Source organism: Phalangium opilio, unplaced genomic scaffold (genome assembly GCF_054372755.1).
Source record: "Phalangium opilio isolate 3A_F unplaced genomic scaffold, DU_Popi_V2 ptg000063l_1, whole genome shotgun sequence".
NCBI classification, from domain to species: Eukaryota; Metazoa; Arthropoda; class Arachnida; order Opiliones; family Phalangiidae; genus Phalangium; species Phalangium opilio.
The window spans coordinates 1829383-1846277 of NW_028324180.1; the positions used below are offsets into that span (position 1 = coordinate 1829383).

Consider the following 16895-nt stretch of genomic DNA (forward strand, 5'->3'; position numbering starts at 1 on the left):
GATCATGAGTTTGATTCTCGTCGGAGCCTTGTTGTTATGAAACTTGAACTAGTTTTCGTAGCTATTAAATTTTGAAAAACTAAAAATAATAGTTGCTTGAGATATGCATTAATGCAAAGAATAGGTAAACACTGCGAAGGATTTAATTTAGTAAAATTACGGAAATATTCAGCATTAATCTCGCTTCGGAACCAGGGCTCCGTGGCTTAGTGGTTATAGCGCCTGTTTTGTAAATAGGAGATCATGAGTTCGATTCTCGTCGGAGCCTCGTTGTTATGATACTTTAACTAGTTTTCGTAGCTATTAAATTTTGAAAAACTAAAAATAATAACTGGTTGAGATATGCATTAATGCAAACAATAGGGTAAAACTAAAAACGAGTTAATTTAGTAAAATAACGGAAATATTCAGCATTAATCTCGCTTCTGAACCAGGGCTCCGTGGCTTAGTGGTTAAAGCGCCTGTCTTGTAAAAAGGAGATCATGAGTTCGATTCTCGTCGGAGCCTCGTTGTTATGATACTTGAACTAGTTTTCGTAGCTATTAAATTTTGAAAAACTAAAAATAATAACTGGTTGAGATATGCATTAATGCAAACAATAGGGTAAAACTAAAAACGAGTTAATTTAGTAAAATAACGGAAATATTCAGCATTAATCTCGCTTCTGAACCAGGGCTCCGTGGCTTAGTGGTTAAAGCGCCTGTCTTGTAAACAGGAGATCATGAGGTCGATTCTCGTCGGAGCCTTGTTGTTATGAAACTTGAACTAGTTTTCGTAGCTATTAAATTTTGAAAAACTAAAAATAATAGTTGCTTGAGATATGCATTAATGCAAAGAATAGCTAAACACTGCGAAGGAGTTAATTTAGTAAAGTTACGGAAATATTCAGCATTAATCTCGCTTCGGAACCAGGGCTCCGTGGCTTAGTGGTTAAAGCGCCTGTCTCGTAATCCGGAGATCATGAGTTCGATTCTCGTCGGAGCCTCGTTGTTATGATGCTTGAACTAGTTTTCGTAGCTATTATATTTTAAAAACTTAAAATAATAGTTGCTTGAGATATGCATTAATGCAAAGAATAGGTAGGCTTTGCGAAGGAGTTAATTTAGTAAAATTACGGAAATATTCAGCATTAATCTCGCTTCGGAACCAGGGCTCCGTGGCTTAGTGGTTAAAGCGCCTGTCTCGTAAACAGGAGATCATGAGTTCGATTCTCGTCGGAGCCTTGTTGTTATGATACTTGAACTAGTTTTCGTAGCTTTTAAATTTTGAAAAACTAAAAATTATAGTTGCTTGAGATATGCATTAATGCAAAGAATAGGTAAACACTGCGAAGGATTTAATTTAGTAAAATTACGGAAATATTCAGCATTAATCTCGCTTCGGAACCAGGGCTCAGTGGCTTAGTGGTTAAAGCGACTGTCTCGCAAACAGGAGATCATGAGTTTGATTCTCGTCGGAGCCTTGTTGTTATGAAACTTGAACTAGTTTTCGTAGCTATTAAATTTTGAAAAACTAAAAATAATAGTTGCTTGAGATATGCATTAATGCAAAGAATAGCTAAACACTGCGAAAGAGTTAATTTAGTAAAATTACGGAAATATTCAGCATTAATCTCGCTACGGAACCAGGGCTCCGTGGCTTAGTGGTTAAAGCGCCTGTCTTGTAAAAAGGAGATCATGAGTTCGATTCTCGTCGGAGCCTCGTTGTTATGATACTTGAACTAGTTTTCATAGCTACTAAATTTTGAAAAACTAAAATTAATAACTGGTTGAGATATGCATTAATGCAAACAATAGGGTTAAACTAAAAACGAGTTAATTTAGTAAAATTACGGAAATATTCAGCATTAATCTCGCTTTGGAACCAGGGCTCCGTGGCTTAGTCGTTAAAGCGCCTGTCTTGTAAACAGGAGATCATGAGTTCGATTCTCGTCGGAGCCTCGTTGCTATGATACTTGAACTAGTTTTCGTAGCTTCTAAATTTTGAAAAACTAAAAATTATAGTTGCATGAGATATGCATTAGTGCAAAGAATAGGTAAACACTGCGAAGGATTTAATTTAGTAAAATTACGGAAATATTCAGCATTAATCTCGCTTCGGAACCAGGGCTCCGTGGCTTAGTGGTTAAAGCGCCTGTCTTGTAAACAGGAGATCATGAGTTCGATTCTCGTCGGAGCCTTGTTGTTATGAAACTTGAACTAGTTTTCGTAGCTATTAAATTTTGAAAAACTAAAAATAATAGTTGCTTGAGACATGCATTAATGCAAAGAATAGCTAAACACTGCGAAGGAGTTAATTTAGTAAAATTACGGAAATATTCAGCATTAATCTCGCTTCGGAACCAGGGCTCCGTGGCTTAGTGGTTAAAGCGCCTGTCTCGTAAACAGGAGATCATGAGTTCGATTCTCGTCGGAGCCTCGTTGTTTTGATTCTTGAACTAGTTTTCATAGCTACTAAATTTTGAAAAACTAAAAATAATAAGTGGTTGAGATATGCATTAATGCCGTCAATAGGGTAAAACTAAAAACGAGTTAATTTAGTAAAATTTCAGAAATATTCAGCATTAATCTCGCTTCGGAACCAGGGCTCCGTGGCATAGTGGTTAAAGCACCTGTCTTGTAAACAGGAGGTCATGAGTTCGATTCTCGTCGGAGCCTTGTTGTTATGATACTTGAACTAGTTTTCGTAGCTTTTAAATTTTGAAAAACTAAAAATTATAGTTGCTTGAGATATGCATTAATGCAAAGAATAGGTAAACACTGCGAAGGATTTAATTTAGTAAAATTACGGAAATATTCAGCATTAATCTCGCTTCGGAACCAGGGCTCAGTGACTTAGTGGTTAAAGCGACTGTCTCGCAAACAGGAGATCATGAGTTTGTTTCTCGTCGGAGCCTTGTTGTTATGAAACTTGAACTAGTTTTCGTAGCTACTAAATTTTGAAAAACTAAAATTAAAAACTGGTTGAGATATGCATTAATGCAAACAATAGGGTTAAACTAAAAACGAGTTAATTTAGTAAAATTACGGAAATATTCAGCATTAATCTCGCTTTGGAACCAGGGCTCCGTGGCTTAGTGGTTAAAGCGCCTGTCTTGTAAAAAGGAGATCATGAGTTCGATTTTCGTCGGAGCCTCGTTGTTTTGATACTTGAACTAGTTTTCGTAGCTATTAAATTTTGAAAAACTAAAAATAATAGTTGCTTGAGATATGCATTAATGCAAAGAATAGGTAAACACTGCGAAGGAGTTAATTTAGTAAAATTACGGAAATATTCAGCATTAATCTCGCTTCGGAACCAGGGCTCCGTGGCTAAGTGGTTAAAGCGCCTGTCTCGGTAAACAGGAGATCATGAGTTCGATTCTCGTCGGAGCCTTGTTGTTATGAAACTTGAACTAGTTTTCGTAGCTATTAAATTTTGAAAAACTAAAAATAATAGTTGCTTGAGATATGCATTAATGCAAAGAATAGCTAAACACTGCGAAAGAGTTAATTTAGTAAAATTACGGAAATATTCAGCATTAATCTCGCTTCGGAACCAGGGCTCCGTGGCTTAGTGGTTAAAGCGCCTGTCTTGTAAAAACGAGATCATGAGTTCGATTCTCGTCGGAGCCTCGTTGTTATGATACTTGAACTAGTTTTCATAGCTACTAAATTTTGAAAAACTAAAATTAATAACTGGTTGAGATATGCATTAATGCAAACAATAGGGTTAAACTAAAAACGAGTTAATTTAGTAAAATTACGGAAATATTCAGCATTAATCTCGCTTTGGAACCAGGGCTCCGTGGCTTAGTCGTTAAAGCGCCTGTCTTGTAAACAGGAGATCATGAGTTCGATTCTCGTCGGAGCCTCGTTGCTATGATACTTGAACTAGTTTTCGTAGCTTCTAAATTTTGAAAAACTAAAAATTATAGTTGCATGAGACATGCATTAATGCAAAGAATAGCTAAACACTGCGAAAGAGTTAATTTAGTAAAATTACGGAAATATTCAGCATTAATCTCGCTTCGGAACCAGGGCTCCGTGGCTTAGTGGTTAAAGCGCCTGTCTCGTAAACAGGAGATCATGAGTTCGATTGTCGTCGGAGCCTCGTTGTTTTGATTCTTGAACTAGTTTTCATAGCTACTAAATTTTGAAAAACTAAAAATAATAAGTGGTTGAGATATGCATTAATGCCGTCAATAGGGTAAAACTAAAAACGAGTTAATTTAGTAAAATTTCAGAAATATTCAGCATTAATCTCGCTTCGGAACCAGGGCTCCGTGGCATAGTGGTTAAAGCACCTGTCTTGTAAACAGGAGATCATGAGTTCGATTCTCGTCGGAGCCTTGTTGTTATGATACTTGAACTAGTTTTCGTAGCTTTTAAATTTTGAAAAACTAAAAATTATAGTTGCTTGAGATATGCATTAATGCAAAGAATAGGTAAACACTGCGAAGGATTTAATTTAGTAAAATTACGGAAATATTCAGCATTAATCTCGCTTCGGAACCAGGGCTCAGTGACTTAGTGGTTAAAGCGACTGTCTCGCAAACAGGAGATCATGAGTTTGATTCTCGTCGGAGCCTTGTTGTTATGAAACTTGAACTAGTTTTCGTAGCTACTAAATTTTGAAAAACTAAAATTAAAAACTGGTTGAGATATGCATTAATGCAAACAATAGGGTTAAACTAAAAACGAGTTAATTTAGTAAAATTACGGAAATATTCAGCATTAATCTCGCTTTGGAACCAGGGCTCCGTGGCTTAGTGGTTAAAGCGCCTGTCTTGTAAAAAGGAGATCATGAGTTCGATTTTCGTCGGAGCCTCGTTGTTTTGATACTTGAACTAGTTTTCGTAGCTATTAAATTTTGAAAAACTAAAAATAATAGTTGCTTGAGATATGCATTAATGCAAAGAATAGGTAAACACTGCGAAGGAGTTAATTTAGTAAAATTACGGAAATATTCAGCATTAATCTCGCTTCGGAACCAGGGCTCCGTGGCTAAGTGGTTAAAGCGCCTGTCTCGGTAAACAGGAGATCATGAGTTCGATTCTCGTCGGAGCCTTGTTGTTATGAAACTTGAACTAGTTTTCGTAGCTATTAAATTTTGAAAAACTAAAAATAATAGTTGCTTGAGATATGCATTAATGCAAAGAATAGCTAAACACTGCGAAGGAGTTAATTTAGTAAAATTTCGGTAATATTCAGCATTAATCTCACTTCGGAACCAGGGCTCCGTGGCTTAGTGGTTAAAGCGCCTGTCTCGTAATCCGGAGATCATGAATTCGATTCTCGTCGGAGCCTCGTTGTTATGATACTTGAACTAGTTTTCGTAGCTATTAAATTTTAAAAACTTAAAATAATAGTTGCTTGAGATATGCATTAATGCAAAGAATAGGTAGGCACTGCGAAGGAGTTAATTTAGTAAAATTACGGAAATATTCAGCATTAATCTCGCTTCGGAACTAGGGCTCCGTGGCTTAGTGGTTAAAGCGCCTGTCTCGTAAACAGGAGATCATGAGTTCGAATCTCGTCGGAGCCTCGTTGTTTTGATACTTGAACTAGTTTTCATAGCTACTAAATTTTGAAAAACTAAAAATAATAAGTGGTCGAGATATGCATTAATGCAAACAATAGGGTAAAACTAAAAACGAGTTAATTTAGTAAAATTTCAGAAATATTCAGCATTAATCTCGCTTCGGAACCAGGGCTCCGTGGCATAGTGGTTAAAGCGCCTGTCTTGTAAACAGGAGATCATGAGTTCGATTCTCGTCGGAGCCTTGATGTTATGATACTTGAACTAGTTTTCGTAGCTTTTAAATTTTGAAAAACTAAAAATTATAGTTGCTTGAGATATGCATTAATGCAAAGAATAGGTAAACACTGCGAAGGATTTAATTTAGTAAAATTACGGAAATATTCAGCATTAATCTCGCTTCGGAACCAGGGCTCCGTGGCTTAGTGGTTAAAGCGACTGTCTCGCAAACAGAAGATCATGAGTTTGATTCTCGTCGGAGCCTTGTTGTTATGATACTTTAACTAGTTTTCGTAGCTATTAAATTTTGAAAAACTAAAAATAATAACTGGTTGAGATATGCATTAATGCAAACAATAGGGTAAAACTAAAAACGAGTTAATTTAGTAAAATAACGGAAATATTCAGCATTAATCTCGCTTCTGAACCAGGGCTCCGTGGCTTAGTGGTTAAAGCGCCTGTCTTGTAAACAGGAGATCATGAGGTCGATTCTCGTCGGAGCCTTGTTGTTATGAAACTTGAACTAGTTTTCGTAGCTATTAAATTTTGAAAAACTAAAAATAATAGTTGCTTGAGATATGCATTAATGCAAAGAATAGCTAAACACTGCGAAGGAGTTAATTTAGTAAAGTTACGGAAATATTCAGCATTAATCTCGCTTCGGAACCAGGGCTCCGTGGCTTAGTGGTTAAAGCGCCTGTCTCGTAATCCGGAGATCATGAGTTCGATTCTCGTCGGAGCCTCGTTGTTATGATGCTTGAACTAGTTTTCGTAGCTATTAAATTTTAAAAACTTAAAATAATAGTTGCTTGAGATATGCATTAATGCAAAGAATAGGTAGGCTTTGCGAAGGAGTTAATTTAGTAAAATTACGGAAATATTCAGCATTAATCTCGCTTCGGAACCAGGGCTCCGTGGCTTAGTGGTTAAAGCGCCTGTCTCGTAAACAGGAGATCATGAGTTCGATTCTCGTCGGAGCCTCGTTGTTTTGATACTTGAACTAGTTTTCATAGCTACTAAATTTTGAAAAACTAAAAATAATAAGTGGTTGAGATATGCATTAATGCAAACAATAGGGTAAAAATAAAAACGAGTTAATTTAGTAAAATTTCAGAAATATTCAGCATTAATCTCGCTTCGTAACCAGGGCTCCGTGGCATAGTGGTTAAAGCGCCTGTCTTGTAAACAGTAGATCATGAGTTCGATTCTCGTCGGAGACTTGTTGTTATGATACTTGAACTAGTTTTCGTAGCTTTTAAATTTTGAAAAACTAAAAACTATAGTTGCTTGAGATATGCATTAATGCAAAGAATAGGTAAACACTGCGAAGGAGTTAATTTAGTAAAATTTCGGAAATAATCAGCATTAATCTCGCTTCGGAACCAGGGCTCCTTGGCTTAGTGGTTAAAGCGCCTGTCTTGTAAAAAGGAGATCATGAGCTCGATTCTCGTCGGAGCCTCGTTGTTATGATACTTGAACTAGTTTTCATAGCTACTAAATTTTGAAAAACTAAAAATAATAACTGGTTGAGATACGCATATATTTAAACAATTGGGTAAAACTATACAAACGATTTAATTTAGGAAAATTACTGAAATACTCAGCATTAATCTCGCTTCGGAAACAGGGCTCCGTGGCTTAGTTGTTATAGCGCCTGTTTTGTAAATAGGAGATCATGAGTTCGATTCTCGTCGGAGCCTCGTTGTTATGATACTTGAACTAGTTTTCGTAGCTATTAAATTTTGAAAAACTAAAAATTATAGTTGCTTGAGATATGCATTAGTGCAAAGAATAGGTAAACACTGCGAAGGATTTAATTTAGTAAAATTACGGAAATATTCAACACTAATCTCGCTTCGGAACCAGGGCTCCGTGGGTTAGTGGTTAAAGCGCCTGTCTTGTAAAATGGAGATCATGAGTTCGATTCTCGTCGGAGCCTCGTTGTTATGATACTTGAACTAGTTTTCGTAGCTATTAAATTTTGAAAAACTAAAAATTATAGTTGCTTGAGATATGCATTAGTGCAAAGAATAGGTAAACACTGCGAAGGATTTAATTTAGTAAAATTACGGAAATATTCAACACTAATCTCGCTTCGGAACCAGGGCTCCGTGGGTTAGTGGTTAAAGCGCCTGTCTTGTAAAAAGGAGATCATGAGTTCGATTCTCGTCGGAGCCTCGTTGTTATGATACTTGAACTAGTTTTCGTAGCTATTAAATTTTAAAAACTTAAAATTATAGTTGCTTGAGATATGCATTAATGCAAAGAATAGGTAGGCACTGCGAAGGAGTTAATTTAGTAAAATTACGGAAATATTCAGCATTAATCTCGCTTCGGAACCAGGGCTCCGTGGCTCAGTGGTTAAAGCGCTTGTCTCGTAAACAGGAGATCATGAGTTCGAATCTCGTCGGAGCCTTGTTGTTATGAAACTTGAACTAGTTTTCGTAGCTATTAAATTTTGAAAAACTAAAAATAATAGTTGCTTGAGATATGCATTAATGCAAAGAATAGCTAAACACTGCGAAGGAGTTAATTTAGTAAAATTACGGAAATATTCAGCATTAATCTCGCTTCGGAACCAGGGCTCCGTGGCTCAGTGGTTAAAGCGCTTGTCTCGTAAACAGGAGATCATGAGTTCGAATCTCGTCGGAGCCTTGTTGTTATGAAACTTGAACTAGTTTTCGTAGCTATTAAATTTTGAAAAACTAAAAATAATAGTTGCTTGAGATATGCATTAATGCAAAGAATAGCTAAACACTGCGAAGGAGTTAATTTAGTAAAATTACGGAAATATTCAGCATTAATCTCGCTTCGGAACCAGGGCTCCGTGGCTCAGTGGTTAAAGCGCTTGTCTCGTAAACAGGAGATCATGAGTTCGATTCTCGACGGAGCCTCGTTGTTATGATAATTGAACTAGTTTTCGTAGCTATTAAATTTTGAAAAACTAAAAATTATAGTTGCTTGAGATATGCATTAATGCAAAGAATAGGTAAACACTGCGAAGGATTTAATTTAGTAAAATTACGGAAAAATTCAGCATTAATCTCGCTTCGGAACCAGGGCTCCGTGGGCTAGTGGTTAAAGCGCCTGTCTCGGTAAACAGGAGATCATGAGTTCGATTCTCGTCGGAGCCTCGTTGTTATGATACTTGAACTAGTTTTCGTAGCTATTAAATTTTGAAAAACTAAAAATAATAGTTGCTTGAGATATGCATTAATGCAAAGAATAGCTAAACACTGCGAAGGAGTTAATTTAGTAAAATTTCGGAAATATTCAGCATTAATCTCACTTCGGAACCAGGGCTCCGTGGCTTAGTGGTTAAAGCGCCTATCTTGTAAAAAGGAGATCATGAGTTCGATTCTCGTCGGAGCCTCGTTGTTTTGATACTTGAACTAGTTTTCATAGCTACTAAATTTTGAAAAACTAAAATTAATAACTGGTTGAGATATGCATTAATGCAAACAATAGGGTAAAACTAAAAACGAGTTAATTTAGTAAAATTACGGAAATATTCAGCATTAATCTCGCTTTGGAACCAGGGCTCCGTGGCTTAGTGGTTAAAGCGCCTGTCTTGTAAAAAGGAGATCCTGAATTCGATTTTCGTCGGAGCCTCGTTGTTATGATACTTGAACTAGTTTTCGTAGCTATTAAATTTTGAAAAACTAAAAGTTATAGTTGCATGAGATATGCATTAGTGCAAAGAATAGGTAAACACTGCGAAGGATTTAATTTAGTAAAATTACGGAAATATTCAACACTAATCTCGCTTCGGAACCAGGGCTCCGTGGGTTAGTGGTTAAAGCGCCTGTCTTGTAAAAAGTAGATCATGAGTTCGATTCTCGTCGGAGCCTCGTTGTTATGATACTTGAACTAGTTTTCGTAGCTATTAAATTTTAAAAACTTAAAATTATAGTTGCCTGAGATATGCATTAATGCAAAGAATAGGTAGGCACTGCGAAGGAGTTAATTTAGTAAAATTACGGAAATATTCAGCATTAATCTCGCTTCGGAACCAGGGCTCCGTGGCTTAGTGGTTAAAGCGCCTGTCTCGTAAACAGGAGATCATGAGTTCGATTCTCGTCGGACCCTCGTTGTTTTGATACTTGAACTAGTTTTCATAGCTACTAAATTTTGAAAAACTAAAAATAATAACTGGTTGAGATATGCATTAATGTAAACAATAGAGTAAAACTAAAAACGAGTTAATTTAGTAAAATTACGGAAATATTCAGCATTAATCTCGCTTCGGAACCAGGGCTCCGTGGCTTAGTCGTTAAAGCGCCTGTCTTGTAAACAGGAGATCATGAGTTCGATTCTCGTCGGAGCCTCGTTGTTATGATACTTGAACTAGTTTTCGTAGCTATTAAATTTTGAAAAACTAAAAATAATAGTTGCTTGAGATATGCATTAATGCAAAGAATAGCTAAACACTGCGAAGGAGTTAATTTAGTAAAATTACGGAAATATTCAGCATTAATCTCACTTCGGAACCAGGGCTCCGTGGCTTAGTGGTTAAAGCGCCTGTCTTGTAAAAAGGAGATCCTGAATTCGATTTTCGTCGGAGCCTCGTTGTTATGATACTTGAACTAGTTTTCGTAGCTATTAAATTTTGAAAAACTAAAATTATAGTTGCCTGAGATATGCATTAATGCAAAGAATAGGTAGGCACTGCGAAGGAGTTAATTTAGTAAAATTACGGAAATATTCAGCATTAATCTCGCTTCGGAACCAGGGCTCCGTGGCTTAGTGGTTAAAGCGCCTGTCTCGTAAACAGGAGATCATGAGTTCGATTCTCGTCGGACCCTCGTTGTTTTGATACTTGAACTAGTTTTCATAGCTACTAAATTTTGAAAAACTAAAAATAATAACTGGTTGAGATATGCATTAATGTAAACAATAGAGTAAAACTAAAAACGAGTTAATTTAGTAAAATTACGGAAATATTCAGCATTAATCTCGCTTCGGAACCAGGGCTCCGTGGCTTAGTCGTTAAAGCGCCTGTCTTGTAAACAGGAGATCATGAAATCGATTCTCGTCGGAGCCTCGTTGTTATGATACTTGAACTAGTTTTCGTAGCTATTAAATTTTGAAAAACTAAAAATAATAGTTGCTTGAGATATGCATTAATGCAAAGAATAGCTAAACACTGCGAAGGAGTTAATTTAGTAAAATTTCGGAAATATTCAGCATTAATCTCGCTTCGGAACCAGGGCTCCGTGGCTCAGTGGTTAAAGCGCTTGTCTCGTAAACAGGAGATCATGAGTTCGAATCTCGTCGGAGCCTTGTTGTTATGAAACTTGAACTAGTTTTCGTAGCTATTAAATTTTGAAAAACTAAAAATAATAGTTGCTTGAGATATGCATTAATGCAAAGAATAGCTAAACACTGCGAAGGAGTTAATTTAGTAAAATTACGGAAATATTCAGCATTAATCTCGCTTCGGAACCAGGGCTCCGTGGCTCAGTGGTTAAAGCGCTTGTCTCGTAAACAGGAGATCATGAGTTCGATTCTCGACGGAGCCTCGTTGTTATGATAATTGAACTAGTTTTCGTAGCTATTAAATTTTGAAAAACTAAAAATTATAGTTGCTTGAGATATGCATTAATGCAAAGAATAGCTAAACACTGCGAAGGAGTTAATTTAGTAAAATTTCGGAAATATTCAGCATTAATCTCACTTCGGAACCAGGGCTCCGTGGCTTAGTGGTTAAAGCGCCTGTCTCGTAAACAGGAGATCATGAGTTCGAATCTCGTCGGAGCCTCGTTGTTTTGATACTTGAACTAGTTTTCATAGCTACTAAATTTTGAAAAACTAAAAATAATAAGTGGTCGAGATATGCATTAATGCAAACAATAGGGTAAAACTAAAAACGAGTTAATTTAGTAAAATTTCAGAAATATTCAGCATTAATCTCGCTTCGGAACCAGGGCTCCGTGGCTCAGTGGTTAAAGCGCTTGTCTCGTAAACAGGAGATCATGAGTTCGATTCTCGTCGGAGCCTTGTTGTTATGAAACTTGAACTAGTTTTCGTAGCTATTAAATTTTGAAAAACTAAAAATAATAGTTGCTTGAGATATGCATTAATGCAAAGAATAGCTAAACACTGCGAAGGATTTAATTTAGTAAAATTACGGAAATATTCAACACTAATCTCGCTTCGGAACCAGGGCTCCGTGGGTTAGTGGTTAAAGCGCCTGTCTATTAAAAAGTAGATCATGAGTTCGATTCTCGTCGGAGCCTCGTTGTTATGATACTTGAACTAGTTTTCGTAGCTATTAAATTTTAAAAACTTAAAATTATAGTTGCCTGAGATATGCATTAATGCAAAGAATAGGTAGGCACTGCGAAGGAGTTAATTTAGTAAAATTACGGAAATATTCAGCATTAATCTCGCTTCGGAACCAGGGCTCCGTGGCTTAGTGGTTAAAGCGCCTGTCTCGTAAACAGGAGATCATGAGTTCGATTCTCGTCGGACCCTCGTTGTTTTGATACTTGAACTAGTTTTCATAGCTACTAAATTTTGAAAAACTAAAAATAATAACTGGTTGAGATATGCATTAATGTAAACAATAGAGTAAAACCAGGGATAGATAGACTTTTTTAAGACGGAATAAACAATGTTTGGCCTTTACTTCAGTCCGACTCATAGACGAGTATATAGTCCCTTCCTTCAACACGTAACCAAAAAATTAAATTATCTCATTGGCTCACAAAAACTACGTATTGGTGACGTTGCTGACGGGGAGGGCCAAAAATACGTAATTCCTGTTTAACTCTGTCGCTATGACTACGACCCCTATTGCGTTGTACCATAGCCCACTCGATCACGCGCGTCACGACGCAAGCTGCTCGCGCTATAGCTATAGAGCGCGGATCGAGTGGGCTATGGTTGTACAGATAAGCGTCTTCACAGGGAATCAAAATGGAGTCGTCTAAATGCGAGGGTCCAGGTAATTATTCGGGAATTGTTTTTAATAGCAATTAAGAAGGTTGTTAGTGAATTTGGTGCCGGTGTTTTGGATTTGGAGTACATCTGTAAAGGTGAAAAGTGTTCGCTAATTCTTTCTTAAGCCAATCATTTCTACTATCCTCATGATTTTGTAAACGAATTTGATGAAGTTAACCAAGGCTTAGTGAATGGTCAGGAGTTTTGTGAGCTTAGTGTTTGGTTAAAACCTGTTCGTGCTGTAATATCTATGAAGACTTTTACTCAATTCTAACTCACTTTTAATTTTCTTGGGTCTTCCCCGTTTTTTTTTCAGTTGCAAGCCCTATGTCTTGTGTAACTTCCATTTTTAAACAATGTTATTTCAAAAATTATAATCCGAGCCCATTCCAACTTGGCAGACGAATGGGCAGACGACGGGCAGACGACGTTTACTTGACCCGGATATACATACAACGCCATAACGAAAATAAGACCCGCCTCTTCTTTCATACCCCTCCGTCACGGGTAAGGGGGTCGTGGACTAGGACGCGCACCCGAATAACCCTGTTACCCATTCCGTCTTAAAAAAGTCTATCTATCCCTGGTAAAACTAAAAACGAGTTAATTTAGTAAAATTACGGAAATATTCAGCATTAATCTCGCTTCGGAACCAGGGCTCCGTGGCTTAGTCGTTAAAGCGCCTGTCTTGTAAACAGGAGATCATGAAATCGATTCTCGTCGGAGCCTCGTTGTTATGATACTTGAACTAGTTTTCGTAGCTATTAAATTTTGAAAAACTAAAAATAATAGTTGCTTGAGATATGCATTAATGCAAAGAATAGCTAAACACTGCGAAGGAGTTAATTTAGTAAAATTTCGGAAATATTCAGCATTAATCTCGCTTCGGAACCAGGGCTCCGTGGCTCAGTGGTTAAAGCGCTTGTCTCGTAAACAGGAGATCATGAGTTCGAATCTCGTCGGAGCCTTGTTGTTATGAAACTTGAACTAGTTTTCGTAGCTATTAAATTTTGAAAAACTAAAAATAATAGTTGCTTGAGATATGCATTAATGCAAAGAATAGCTAAACACTGCGAAGGAGTTAATTTAGTAAAATTACGGAAATATTCAGCATTAATCTCGCTTCGGAACCAGGGCTCCGTGGCTCAGTGGTTAAAGCGCTTGTCTCGTAAACAGGAGATCATGAGTTCGATTCTCGACGGAGCCTCGTTGTTATGATAATTGAACTAGTTTTCGTAGCTATTAAATTTTGAAAAACTAAAAATTATAGTTGCTTGAGATATGCATTAATGCAAAGAATAGCTAAACACTGCGAAGGAGTTAATTTAGTAAAATTTCGGAAATATTCAGCATTAATCTCACTTCGGAACCAGGGCTCCGTGGCTTAGTGGTTAAAGCGCCTGTCTCGTAAACAGGAGATCATGAGTTCGAATCTCGTCGGAGCCTCGTTGTTTTGATACTTGAACTAGTTTTCATAGCTACTAAATTTTGAAAAACTAAAAATAATAAGTGGTCGAGATATGCATTAATGCAAACAATAGGGTAAAACTAAAAACGAGTTAATTTAGTAAAATTTCAGAAATATTCAGCATTAATCTCGCTTCGGAACCAGGGCTCCGTGGCTCAGTGGTTAAAGCGCTTGTCTCGTAAACAGGAGATCATGAGTTCGATTCTCGTCGGAGCCTTGTTGTTATGAAACTTGAACTAGTTTTCGTAGCTATTAAATTTTGAAAAACTAAAAATAATAGTTGCTTGAGATATGCATTAATGCAAAGAATAGCTAAACACTGCGAAGGATTTAATTTAGTAAAATTACGGAAATATTCAACACTAATCTCGCTTCGGAACCAGGGCTCCGTGGGTTAGTGGTTAAAGCGCCTGTCTTGTAAAAAGTAGATCATGAGTTCGATTCTCGTCGGAGCCTCGTTGTTATGATACTTGAACTAGTTTTCGTAGCTATTAAATTTTAAAAACTTAAAATTATAGTTGCCTGAGATATGCATTAATGCAAAGAATAGGTAGGCACTGCGAAGGAGTTAATTTAGTAAAATTACGGAAATATTCAGCATTAATCTCGCTTCGGAACCAGGGCTCCGTGGCTTAGTGGTTAAAGCGCCTGTCTCGTAAACAGGAGATCATGAGTTCGATTCTCGTCGGACCCTCGTTGTTTTGATACTTGAACTAGTTTTCATAGCTACTAAATTTTGAAAAACTAAAAATAATAACTGGTTGAGATATGCATTAATGTAAACAATAGAGTAAAACTAAAAACGAGTTAATTTAGTAAAATTACGGAAATATTCAGCATTAATCTCGCTTCGGAACCAGGGCTCCGTGGCTTAGTCGTTAAAGCGCCTGTCTTGTAAACAGGAGATCATGAGTTCGATTCTCGTCGGAGCCTCGTTGTTATGATACTTGAACTAGTTTTCGTAGCTATTAAATTTTGAAAAACTAAAAATAATAGTTGCTTGAGATATGCATTAATGCAAAGAATAGCTAAACACTGCGAAGGAGTTAATTTAGTAAAATTACGGAAATATTCAGCATTAATCTCACTTCGGAACCAGGGCTCCGTGGCTTAGTGGTTAAAGCGCCTGTCTTGTAAAAAGGAGATCCTGAATTCGATTTTCGTCGGAGCCTCGTTGTTATGATACTTGAACTAGTTTTCGTAGCTATTAAATTTTGAAAAACTAAAATTATAGTTGCCTGAGATATGCATTAATGCAAAGAATAGGTAGGCACTGCGAAGGAGTTAATTTAGTAAAATTACGGAAATATTCAGCATTAATCTCGCTTCGGAACCAGGGCTCCGTGGCTTAGTGGTTAAAGCGCCTGTCTCGTAAACAGGAGATCATGAGTTCGATTCTCGTCGGACCCTCGTTGTTTTGATACTTGAACTAGTTTTCATAGCTACTAAATTTTGAAAAACTAAAAATAATAACTGGTTGAGATATGCATTAATGTAAACAATAGAGTAAAACTAAAAACGAGTTAATTTAGTAAAATTACGGAAATATTCAGCATTAATCTCGCTTCGGAACCAGGGCTCCGTGGCTTAGTCGTTAAAGCGCCTGTCTTGTAAACAGGAGATCATGAAATCGATTCTCGTCGGAGCCTCGTTGTTATGATACTTGAACTAGTTTTCGTAGCTATTAAATTTTGAAAAACTAAAAATAATAGTTGCTTGAGATATGCATTAATGCAAAGAATAGCTAAACACTGCGAAGGAGTTAATTTAGTAAAATTTCGGAAATATTCAGCATTAATCTCGCTTCGGAACCAGGGCTCCGTGGCTCAGTGGTTAAAGCGCTTGTCTCGTAAACAGGAGATCATGAGTTCGAATCTCGTCGGAGCCTTGTTGTTATGAAACTTGAACTAGTTTTCGTAGCTATTAAATTTTGAAAAACTAAAAATAATAGTTGCTTGAGATATGCATTAATGCAAAGAATAGCTAAACACTGCGAAGGAGTTAATTTAGTAAAATTTCGGAAATATTCAGCATTAATCTCGCTTCGGAACCAGGGCTCCGTGGCTCAGTGGTTAAAGCGCTTGTCTCGTAAACAGGAGATCATGAGTTCGATTCTCGACGGAGCCTCGTTGTTATGATAATTGAACTAGTTTTCGTAGCTATTAAATTTTGAAAAACTAAAAATTATAGTTGCTTGAGATATGCATTAATGCAAAGAATAGCTAAACACTGCGAAGGAGTTAATTTAGTAAAATTTCGGAAATATTCAGCATTAATCTCACTTCGGAACCAGGGCTCCGTGGCTTAGTGGTTAAAGCGCCTGTCTCGTAAACAGGAGATCATGAGTTCGAATCTCGTCGGAGCCTCGTTGTTTTGATACTTGAACTAGTTTTCATAGCTACTAAATTTTGAAAAACTAAAAATAATAAGTGGTCGAGATATGCATTAATGCAAACAATAGGGTAAAACTAAAAACGAGTTAATTTAGTAAAATTTCAGAAATATTCAGCATTAATCTCGCTTCGGAACCAGGGCTCCGTGGCTCAGTGGTTAAAGCGCTTGTCTCGTAAACAGGAGATCATGAGTTCGATTCTCGTCGGAGCCTTGTTGTTATGAAACTTGAACTAGTTTTCGTAGCTATTAAATTTTGAAAAACTAAAAATAATAGTTGCTTGAGATATGCATTAATGCAAAGAATAGCTAAACACTGCGAAGGAGTTAATTTAGTAAAATTTCGGAAATA

General features: G+C 36.8%; 45 non-coding genes across 45 annotated transcripts; all 45 read left to right on the forward strand.

Moving 5' to 3' along the window:
- The first annotated feature begins 195 nt into the window (after positions 1-195).
- TRNAT-UGU (transfer RNA threonine (anticodon UGU)) lies at positions 196-268 on the forward strand. The gene has a single exon. It is a non-coding gene; the product is annotated as a tRNA-Thr (tRNA).
- A 166-nt stretch (positions 269-434) lies between these two features.
- On the forward strand, positions 435-507 carry TRNAT-UGU (transfer RNA threonine (anticodon UGU)). The gene has a single exon. It is a non-coding gene; the product is annotated as a tRNA-Thr (tRNA).
- Positions 508-673: 166 nt separating this feature from the next.
- On the forward strand, positions 674-746 carry TRNAT-UGU (transfer RNA threonine (anticodon UGU)). The gene has a single exon. It is a non-coding gene; the product is annotated as a tRNA-Thr (tRNA).
- A 166-nt stretch (positions 747-912) lies between these two features.
- On the forward strand, positions 913-985 carry TRNAT-CGU (transfer RNA threonine (anticodon CGU)). Its single transcript has one exon. It is a non-coding gene; the product is annotated as a tRNA-Thr (tRNA).
- Positions 986-1150: 165 nt separating this feature from the next.
- Positions 1151-1223, forward strand: TRNAT-CGU (transfer RNA threonine (anticodon CGU)). The gene has a single exon. It is a non-coding gene; the product is annotated as a tRNA-Thr (tRNA).
- A 166-nt stretch (positions 1224-1389) lies between these two features.
- On the forward strand, positions 1390-1462 carry TRNAA-CGC (transfer RNA alanine (anticodon CGC)). Its single transcript has one exon. It is a non-coding gene; the product is annotated as a tRNA-Ala (tRNA).
- Positions 1463-1628: 166 nt separating this feature from the next.
- On the forward strand, positions 1629-1701 carry TRNAT-UGU (transfer RNA threonine (anticodon UGU)). The gene has a single exon. It is a non-coding gene; the product is annotated as a tRNA-Thr (tRNA).
- Positions 1702-1867: 166 nt separating this feature from the next.
- On the forward strand, positions 1868-1940 carry TRNAT-UGU (transfer RNA threonine (anticodon UGU)). The gene has a single exon. It is a non-coding gene; the product is annotated as a tRNA-Thr (tRNA).
- Positions 1941-2106: 166 nt separating this feature from the next.
- TRNAT-UGU (transfer RNA threonine (anticodon UGU)) lies at positions 2107-2179 on the forward strand. The gene has a single exon. It is a non-coding gene; the product is annotated as a tRNA-Thr (tRNA).
- A 166-nt stretch (positions 2180-2345) lies between these two features.
- On the forward strand, positions 2346-2418 carry TRNAT-CGU (transfer RNA threonine (anticodon CGU)). Its single transcript has one exon. It is a non-coding gene; the product is annotated as a tRNA-Thr (tRNA).
- Positions 2419-2584: 166 nt separating this feature from the next.
- Positions 2585-2657, forward strand: TRNAT-UGU (transfer RNA threonine (anticodon UGU)). Its single transcript has one exon. It is a non-coding gene; the product is annotated as a tRNA-Thr (tRNA).
- A 1123-nt stretch (positions 2658-3780) lies between these two features.
- On the forward strand, positions 3781-3853 carry TRNAT-UGU (transfer RNA threonine (anticodon UGU)). Its single transcript has one exon. It is a non-coding gene; the product is annotated as a tRNA-Thr (tRNA).
- Positions 3854-4019: 166 nt separating this feature from the next.
- On the forward strand, positions 4020-4092 carry TRNAT-CGU (transfer RNA threonine (anticodon CGU)). Its single transcript has one exon. It is a non-coding gene; the product is annotated as a tRNA-Thr (tRNA).
- A 166-nt stretch (positions 4093-4258) lies between these two features.
- On the forward strand, positions 4259-4331 carry TRNAT-UGU (transfer RNA threonine (anticodon UGU)). The gene has a single exon. It is a non-coding gene; the product is annotated as a tRNA-Thr (tRNA).
- Positions 4332-5215: 884 nt separating this feature from the next.
- Positions 5216-5288, forward strand: TRNAT-CGU (transfer RNA threonine (anticodon CGU)). Its single transcript has one exon. It is a non-coding gene; the product is annotated as a tRNA-Thr (tRNA).
- A 165-nt stretch (positions 5289-5453) lies between these two features.
- On the forward strand, positions 5454-5526 carry TRNAT-CGU (transfer RNA threonine (anticodon CGU)). Its single transcript has one exon. It is a non-coding gene; the product is annotated as a tRNA-Thr (tRNA).
- A 166-nt stretch (positions 5527-5692) lies between these two features.
- Positions 5693-5765, forward strand: TRNAT-UGU (transfer RNA threonine (anticodon UGU)). The gene has a single exon. It is a non-coding gene; the product is annotated as a tRNA-Thr (tRNA).
- A 166-nt stretch (positions 5766-5931) lies between these two features.
- Positions 5932-6004, forward strand: TRNAA-CGC (transfer RNA alanine (anticodon CGC)). The gene has a single exon. It is a non-coding gene; the product is annotated as a tRNA-Ala (tRNA).
- A 166-nt stretch (positions 6005-6170) lies between these two features.
- TRNAT-UGU (transfer RNA threonine (anticodon UGU)) lies at positions 6171-6243 on the forward strand. Its single transcript has one exon. It is a non-coding gene; the product is annotated as a tRNA-Thr (tRNA).
- Positions 6244-6409: 166 nt separating this feature from the next.
- Positions 6410-6482, forward strand: TRNAT-CGU (transfer RNA threonine (anticodon CGU)). The gene has a single exon. It is a non-coding gene; the product is annotated as a tRNA-Thr (tRNA).
- A 165-nt stretch (positions 6483-6647) lies between these two features.
- TRNAT-CGU (transfer RNA threonine (anticodon CGU)) lies at positions 6648-6720 on the forward strand. The gene has a single exon. It is a non-coding gene; the product is annotated as a tRNA-Thr (tRNA).
- A 646-nt stretch (positions 6721-7366) lies between these two features.
- On the forward strand, positions 7367-7439 carry TRNAT-UGU (transfer RNA threonine (anticodon UGU)). Its single transcript has one exon. It is a non-coding gene; the product is annotated as a tRNA-Thr (tRNA).
- A 643-nt stretch (positions 7440-8082) lies between these two features.
- TRNAT-CGU (transfer RNA threonine (anticodon CGU)) lies at positions 8083-8155 on the forward strand. The gene has a single exon. It is a non-coding gene; the product is annotated as a tRNA-Thr (tRNA).
- Positions 8156-8321: 166 nt separating this feature from the next.
- TRNAT-CGU (transfer RNA threonine (anticodon CGU)) lies at positions 8322-8394 on the forward strand. The gene has a single exon. It is a non-coding gene; the product is annotated as a tRNA-Thr (tRNA).
- Positions 8395-8560: 166 nt separating this feature from the next.
- On the forward strand, positions 8561-8633 carry TRNAT-CGU (transfer RNA threonine (anticodon CGU)). The gene has a single exon. It is a non-coding gene; the product is annotated as a tRNA-Thr (tRNA).
- Positions 8634-9039: 406 nt separating this feature from the next.
- Positions 9040-9112, forward strand: TRNAT-UGU (transfer RNA threonine (anticodon UGU)). The gene has a single exon. It is a non-coding gene; the product is annotated as a tRNA-Thr (tRNA).
- A 643-nt stretch (positions 9113-9755) lies between these two features.
- TRNAT-CGU (transfer RNA threonine (anticodon CGU)) lies at positions 9756-9828 on the forward strand. Its single transcript has one exon. It is a non-coding gene; the product is annotated as a tRNA-Thr (tRNA).
- Positions 9829-9994: 166 nt separating this feature from the next.
- Positions 9995-10067, forward strand: TRNAT-UGU (transfer RNA threonine (anticodon UGU)). The gene has a single exon. It is a non-coding gene; the product is annotated as a tRNA-Thr (tRNA).
- Positions 10068-10471: 404 nt separating this feature from the next.
- TRNAT-CGU (transfer RNA threonine (anticodon CGU)) lies at positions 10472-10544 on the forward strand. Its single transcript has one exon. It is a non-coding gene; the product is annotated as a tRNA-Thr (tRNA).
- Positions 10545-10949: 405 nt separating this feature from the next.
- On the forward strand, positions 10950-11022 carry TRNAT-CGU (transfer RNA threonine (anticodon CGU)). The gene has a single exon. It is a non-coding gene; the product is annotated as a tRNA-Thr (tRNA).
- Positions 11023-11188: 166 nt separating this feature from the next.
- Positions 11189-11261, forward strand: TRNAT-CGU (transfer RNA threonine (anticodon CGU)). The gene has a single exon. It is a non-coding gene; the product is annotated as a tRNA-Thr (tRNA).
- Positions 11262-11427: 166 nt separating this feature from the next.
- TRNAT-CGU (transfer RNA threonine (anticodon CGU)) lies at positions 11428-11500 on the forward strand. Its single transcript has one exon. It is a non-coding gene; the product is annotated as a tRNA-Thr (tRNA).
- Positions 11501-11666: 166 nt separating this feature from the next.
- Positions 11667-11739, forward strand: TRNAT-CGU (transfer RNA threonine (anticodon CGU)). The gene has a single exon. It is a non-coding gene; the product is annotated as a tRNA-Thr (tRNA).
- A 404-nt stretch (positions 11740-12143) lies between these two features.
- Positions 12144-12216, forward strand: TRNAT-CGU (transfer RNA threonine (anticodon CGU)). Its single transcript has one exon. It is a non-coding gene; the product is annotated as a tRNA-Thr (tRNA).
- A 1363-nt stretch (positions 12217-13579) lies between these two features.
- TRNAT-CGU (transfer RNA threonine (anticodon CGU)) lies at positions 13580-13652 on the forward strand. Its single transcript has one exon. It is a non-coding gene; the product is annotated as a tRNA-Thr (tRNA).
- A 166-nt stretch (positions 13653-13818) lies between these two features.
- TRNAT-CGU (transfer RNA threonine (anticodon CGU)) lies at positions 13819-13891 on the forward strand. The gene has a single exon. It is a non-coding gene; the product is annotated as a tRNA-Thr (tRNA).
- A 166-nt stretch (positions 13892-14057) lies between these two features.
- TRNAT-CGU (transfer RNA threonine (anticodon CGU)) lies at positions 14058-14130 on the forward strand. The gene has a single exon. It is a non-coding gene; the product is annotated as a tRNA-Thr (tRNA).
- A 166-nt stretch (positions 14131-14296) lies between these two features.
- Positions 14297-14369, forward strand: TRNAT-CGU (transfer RNA threonine (anticodon CGU)). The gene has a single exon. It is a non-coding gene; the product is annotated as a tRNA-Thr (tRNA).
- A 404-nt stretch (positions 14370-14773) lies between these two features.
- Positions 14774-14846, forward strand: TRNAT-CGU (transfer RNA threonine (anticodon CGU)). Its single transcript has one exon. It is a non-coding gene; the product is annotated as a tRNA-Thr (tRNA).
- A 166-nt stretch (positions 14847-15012) lies between these two features.
- TRNAT-UGU (transfer RNA threonine (anticodon UGU)) lies at positions 15013-15085 on the forward strand. Its single transcript has one exon. It is a non-coding gene; the product is annotated as a tRNA-Thr (tRNA).
- A 404-nt stretch (positions 15086-15489) lies between these two features.
- On the forward strand, positions 15490-15562 carry TRNAT-CGU (transfer RNA threonine (anticodon CGU)). The gene has a single exon. It is a non-coding gene; the product is annotated as a tRNA-Thr (tRNA).
- Positions 15563-15967: 405 nt separating this feature from the next.
- On the forward strand, positions 15968-16040 carry TRNAT-CGU (transfer RNA threonine (anticodon CGU)). Its single transcript has one exon. It is a non-coding gene; the product is annotated as a tRNA-Thr (tRNA).
- A 166-nt stretch (positions 16041-16206) lies between these two features.
- On the forward strand, positions 16207-16279 carry TRNAT-CGU (transfer RNA threonine (anticodon CGU)). Its single transcript has one exon. It is a non-coding gene; the product is annotated as a tRNA-Thr (tRNA).
- Positions 16280-16445: 166 nt separating this feature from the next.
- On the forward strand, positions 16446-16518 carry TRNAT-CGU (transfer RNA threonine (anticodon CGU)). The gene has a single exon. It is a non-coding gene; the product is annotated as a tRNA-Thr (tRNA).
- A 166-nt stretch (positions 16519-16684) lies between these two features.
- On the forward strand, positions 16685-16757 carry TRNAT-CGU (transfer RNA threonine (anticodon CGU)). Its single transcript has one exon. It is a non-coding gene; the product is annotated as a tRNA-Thr (tRNA).
- The last annotated feature ends 138 nt before the right edge of the window (positions 16758-16895 follow it).